At 33.7% G+C, this 6,098-nt stretch overlaps 1 pseudogene across 1 annotated transcript; it reads right to left on the bottom strand.

The window, feature by feature from the left end:
- Window positions 1-532: 532 nt before the first annotated feature.
- Window positions 533-5,163, bottom strand: LOC308506010 (ubiquitin-like FUBI-ribosomal protein eS30 fusion protein; annotated as a pseudogene). Its single transcript has 3 exons — window positions 5,099-5,163; window positions 700-1,020; window positions 533-640 (listed from the first exon to the last, which is right to left on the bottom strand). The product of its transcript is annotated as a ubiquitin-like FUBI-ribosomal protein eS30 fusion protein (transcript).
- Window positions 5,164-6,098: the final 935 nt, after the last annotated feature.

Here is a 6,098-nt window from a genome sequence, read left to right as displayed (position 1 = left end):
TGTACGCTAACACAGGTCAAGAATGATTACCTGTTAGGGTAGGCGGAACCAAGTTAAATATGTACTAAAGGAAGTAGCTATAGGAGTGAAAGAGCTATAGAGCTCTTTCTTTGAATCAACCCGGGACGGCTGCCTAAAGGAAATGATGTTTCAGGAGTCGCTTTACAATATGGGAAAAGGGTTTGCCAATTGGGTAGTGAGAAAAACCACAAGGTGTAATATTTTCCAGTGTGTTTTGTTTATCATCTCTAGAAGTTTCATTTATGTGTTTTTATATTTTCCACTAACGTCCTCATTTTGTTCATGTTTTTTTCTACCTTCTTAAATGAATAGAGCATATTTATAACAACTGTCCTCTCTGGAAAAGGTGCAAGGTGGGAAATGGATTGTGGAACAGCTTTGAGGTGAGTCAAGGGAGGTGATAGAATACAAAAGATGAGCTAAATAAGGGAAAATCAGAAGTTTAGAATTTTTTTTCTTCTTTGGACTGGGCTAAGTGGCTCTATTCGAGAAATCCAGGATCACGAAGGACTTAAGAGTTGGCACTGGGGCTCTTCTTCTTGCCAAAGGTGAGCACAATATTGACAAAATGCCGGTTGTACTGCATCCTCCGCTTGTCTCCGCCAGTCTTCTCCTTCTCCTACTTTTTCCCCTTCCCCTTCTTCTTCCCTTTCCTTTTCCCCTTCCCTTCCCCTTCCCTTTCTCCTTCTTCTGTTTGGCTACCTTGGGAGTCTGACCTCTTACTTTCCCAGCACAGGCCAGGGAACCATGAACGTGACCTCCAAGCATGCGGCCGGCTACTTCCGGAGTGGTCAGAGCCTCCACCCCACACTGGCCCAGGCTAGCCTCACCCTCTAGGGGCGTGCCTGCCAGGAGCACGACTTGATCTTCTGGAGCGATGCCCTCTAGTGATGCTACATGGGCCTTGATCTGGGTGACTGTTTCCTGGCCGGTCCCCGCGAGGGTTATAGATCTCGGGCACGGACAAAGAGCTGCAAGTTGGCTACTGAACTGCTACTGCTACCGCGAAGATGGAGTCAAAAAAGAGGAAAAAGCAAGGGCACACACATTCTCACCGCCTGCTGCGTCTCACGTCACTCAAATCTTAGAATTTTTGAGATCAGAGATCATCTAGTCCCATCTCCTCATTGCAGATGGTAAGTGGCAAAGTGCTAAGGAGTGTACGCAGAGGGCCATTCTGCTCATTGCGCATGCGCAGATACATATTCTTTTGTAGAATTATCTGAGACTATCTTTTAGACGTAATACAGTTTATCCCTAAATATTTTAGTTTGTTTTTTTCTAAGGAAATTTATATTCTTATATAATTACCCAACAGTTATCAAATTTGGGAATTTAATATTGATACAATAGTATTATCTAATATTTAGCACATATTCAAATTTTACCAATTTCCCCAGCTCTGTCTTTTATTTTCCTTTCCCTCTGATCCAGTATCCAATCCAGGATCAGGTGTTGCATTTAGGTATCATGTCTCTCTAGTCTTTGATCTGAAGCAGTTTCTTAACCTTTCTTTGTCTTTCATGTCATTGATATTTTTGAAGAAAATAAGCAAATTGTTTTATAGAATGTCCCTCAATTGGGTTTGTTTATTTCCTCATGATTACATTCAAGTTATACATTTTTGGCATGAATACTATGTAAGTGATATTGTGTCTTTTGCAGTATATCACTTTAGTGCATAATGTCAATTTGTCTTATTGGTTATGATGTTTGATACCTTGGCCAAGGTCATGGCCACCATGTTTTCCAACTAAAAAGTACCATTTCTCACTTTGTACTTAATGAGTAATCATTTCTGGTATTTTTCATTCCCTTGTGTAGGTCCACATTTCCATCTGTTACCATTTGCCACCTGCCTGAATAACTTCCTTTATCATCTTTTTGTAGGGAAGATATGCTCTCATTTAATTGTCTCAGCTTTGTTTGTCCAAAGGTGACTTTGACTTTTATTTTTGCAATATATTTTTGTTAATTAAAGAATTCTAGATTTTCAGCTTTCTACTTTCAGTAAAAAAGTAGTTAAAAAGGACCATTGTGTTCCAGATTGCATAGTTTTTGATGAGAAGTACGCAGTCATTCTTATCTTGGTTCTCTCTTGTATCATATATTTTCCTCTGAATTTACAATTTTCTCTTTATCACTAGTTTTTAGTATTTTTTGAATCAAATTGGCATGGTTTTATTTAAGTTTATTCTTATTCTTGAGGTTGTAGCTTAGGTTATTGATTTAGATCTTGCTGTGTTTTCATACAAGTAATTTAAGCCACGATTTTCCCTCTTAGGACTGTTTTACCTGTATGTCATAAATTTTGTTATGTTGTTTCATTTTAATTCAGCCCAAGATATTTTCCAAATTCCTTTATAATTTCTTGTTAGATCCACAGGTTCTTTAGAAGTGTGTTGTTTATTTTTAAACTATTTCTTATTTCATTAAATTTCTTTTAGTTGTTGACATTGAACTTAATTTCTGCACAGTTAAAAAAATGTACTTTAAATAATTTCAATCATTTTAAAATTATTGAAACTTGTTTTATGGTCCAGCATATGCTCTATCCTGGAGAATGTTCCATGGGTACTTGGAAACAATGAATATTTTGCTGTTTGGGGGTGTAGTAATCTATAAATGTCAGTTACGTCAAGTTGGTTGTATTGTTCAAATCTTCTATATTTTTACTTATTTACTAGCTAGTTCTATAAATTACCGAGAAAAGACTGTTGAAGTTTCCAACTATAATTGTTGAATTGTATATTTCTCCTTTCAATTCTGTCAGTTTTATTTCATATTTTAGGTGCACATACACTTTAATAATTTTTATTTCTTTTCATGGATGTATTAACTCTTTTTTTTGTATTAACTCTTTTATTGTCATGAAATTTCCGCCTTCTTTTCTAGTGGAATTTATTGTATAAATGCTTATTTTGTCTGATGTTAATAGGGCCACCCCAATTTTCTTACGGTTACTGTATGCATAATATATACGTCATCGGTATTAGTCAAGGTTCTCCAGAGAAACAGAATCAATAGAAGAATATACATACAGAAGGTGCCAAAAAATGTATACACGTTTTAAGAAAGGAAAAAACTGTGTTAAAATTACGCTAATGGTAACCACTTTGAGCACCTCTTACAATTGCAGAAGTCAAACATGACTTGTATTCATCTTTTGTTATCAATATATATTGAATATTACAATTTTAATACAGTTTTCCTTTCTTAAAATGTGTATACATGTGTTTGGCACCCTCTGTATATTACATATACAGAATATATATATTCTCTCTATACATACAGAGGGTGCCAAAAAATGTATACACGTTTAAAAAGGAACAAACTGTATTTTAATTTTTGTAATACTCAATAGATACCAATAACAAAAGATGAATACAAGCCATGTTGGACTTCTACAATTACAAGAGGTGCTCAAAGTGGTTACCATCAATGCAATTTTAATACAGTTTTTTCCTTTCTTAAAATGTGTATACAGTTTTTTGGCACTCTCTCTATATATTCTATATATATATATGATCCAAAGGACATTTACTGGCAGAATTCCTTCTTATTCAGGGGAGGTTCATCTTTATTCTGTTAAGACCTTCAACTGATTTGGATAAGGCTCATCCATATTATGGAGGATAATCTGCTTCAGTGAAAATTCATTAATTTAAATGTTAATCTCATCCAAAAAACATTTTCACAGAAACATCCGGAATGTTTGACTAAATATCTGGGCACTATGGCCTAGCCAAATTGACACATACAATTAATAATCCACCATTCTTTTACTTACAATCCATTTGTGTCTTTGAATCTCAACTATGTCTCTTGTAGTTGGATCTTGTTTTTCATCCAGTCTGACACGTTCTGTTTTGTTTTTTTCTGTTGTTATTTTTGGTTATTTATTTATTTATTTATTTATTTTGCTGAGTGACATTGATTTCAAGTCTTATTTTTTTAAATTTATTTTTCAATTATAGTTGACATGCAATATTATATTGTTTCAGGTATAGAACATACTCATTAGACATTTATATACCTTACAAAATGACACTATGCTTTTTGTTTGGAGCGTTTAATCTATTCACATTTAACATAATACCTGACATGGTTGGGTTTACATATATGTCACTTTGATATGTCTCATGGCTTTTTTATTCCTCCTTTATTGTATTTTTTGAGTGTGTCTCAAACAAACATTTTAATATACATTTTAATTCCTCTTTTGATTTTTTAGACACTTCTTTAAAGCTTTTTGCTGTTGCTCTAGGGATTATAGTGTATATCTTAATCATCACAATCCACTTTAGGTTAATACTAACTTAATTCCAAGAAAATATAGGAACTTTACTCCAATATAACTCCATTTCCACCTCCTTCCTTTGTGCTATTATTATTATATATTTTAATATATATGTGTTATAAACCCAATAATATAGTGTTATAATTATTATTTTATATAATCTTATGTTTTTAAAGAACTTAAGAGCAAATATATTTATTTATAAACTATATAATATGTATTTATAAATATATATTTCTTACAGATTATATTTATTTATTATTTCCATGTACCCACATATTTACCATTTCTATACTCTTCATTTCTCCCTGTGAATTTGTTTTACCATCTGATGTCATTTCTTTTCAGCCTGAAGGACTTCCTTTAGTGTATCTTGTATGACAGGTAGACTAGTAGCACCTACTCTGAGTTTTTGATCATCTGGAAAAGTCCTTATTTTTAGTACGATGGATATAGAATTCTTGATTAAAAGATTTTCTTTCAGCATTTTGAATATATTGTTCTACTACCTTCTGGCCTCCATTATTTCTGATGAATAGTCAGCTATTCACATTTTTGTTCCCTTGTTCATGATGAATTACTTACTTTTTCTACTGATTTTAAGATTTTCTTTTTTTTTCTGCTGACTTTCAACTTTTTGACTATGTTATGTCTAGGAATGAACAAAACTTGGGTTTTGTTCAACTTCTTGGATTTGAAGATTAATGTTTGTCATCAAATTTGAAGAATTTTTAGCTATTATTTCTTCAAATGTTTTTTCCGACTCTCTCTCTTCACCTCTGGTGTTCCTGTTTCTTGATGCTGTCATACAGGTCTTTGAGGTTCTGTTCATTTTTCTTCATTCTTTTTTTCTCTATTCTTCAGATGGGGAAACTTCTATTCATCTATCTTTAAGTTCACTGATTTGCGTTTCTGCCAGCTCAAATCTGCTGTTGAGCCCATTTAAAGAATTTTTCATTTTAGTTATTGTACTTTTCAACTCTAGAATTTCCATTTGGTCTTTTTTTTATAGCTTCTATTTCTGTATGGAGTTTCCTTATTTATTAGACATTTACTTTCAATTATTTGAACAGTTTTCTTTAATTGAATATATTTATAATAGCTTCTTTGAAGTCTTTGTCTGCTCAATCCAATATTTGAGACCATAGAGTTAGTTTTTATTGACTGATTTTTTTCTTAAATGTGAGTCACACTTTATTGCTTCTTTGCATTTCTCACAATTTTTAGTTGATAATAGGGCATGTTCAGTAATATAGAAGCTCTGTATTTTGATTATTTTTCCCCTTTGGTTTCTTTTTTCTTTATTTTTTCTGGACTTAAATGGTAGAATCTTTCTCCCTCATGAGTTGCAGTCCACTGTTGATATCTCTTCCCAGAGTTTTTATTACTTTTATTTTTCATCCTGGCTTACTATAGGTCATCCTGAGTCAGCAAAGCCTAGTGGTCAGCTAAAGATTTAAGTAGAGATTTTGCTCAAACACTCTGAGTCCATTCAGCTTAAACCACTCCTCTGCTGGCCTATCTATGTGTAGATGGAGGAGTGAGTGCATTAAAAGTTTAGCCTGTTCTCAAGCGTGCCTAGGCTTTTACTTTCCACTGGGCTCTCTTGGGTCCCTTCTGTGCATGTGTGTAGTTTCCAAGTCAGCCAGGGAGAGGTGGAGAACTAATCTAGCTTTTCTATAGCTCTGTCATTTCCAGAATTTCCTTGTTAAATTTCTGCCTGGTCTGGCTGCTTGCCTCAATTGTGATCACAAATTTAGGCTAGCAAAGTTACAAG

This window comes from Rhinolophus hipposideros, assembly GCF_964194185.1.
Source record: "Rhinolophus hipposideros genome assembly, chromosome: 12".
Lineage (NCBI taxonomy): Eukaryota > Metazoa > Chordata > Mammalia > Chiroptera > Rhinolophidae > Rhinolophus > Rhinolophus hipposideros.
This window is presented reverse-complemented; position numbering and strand designations above follow the sequence as displayed.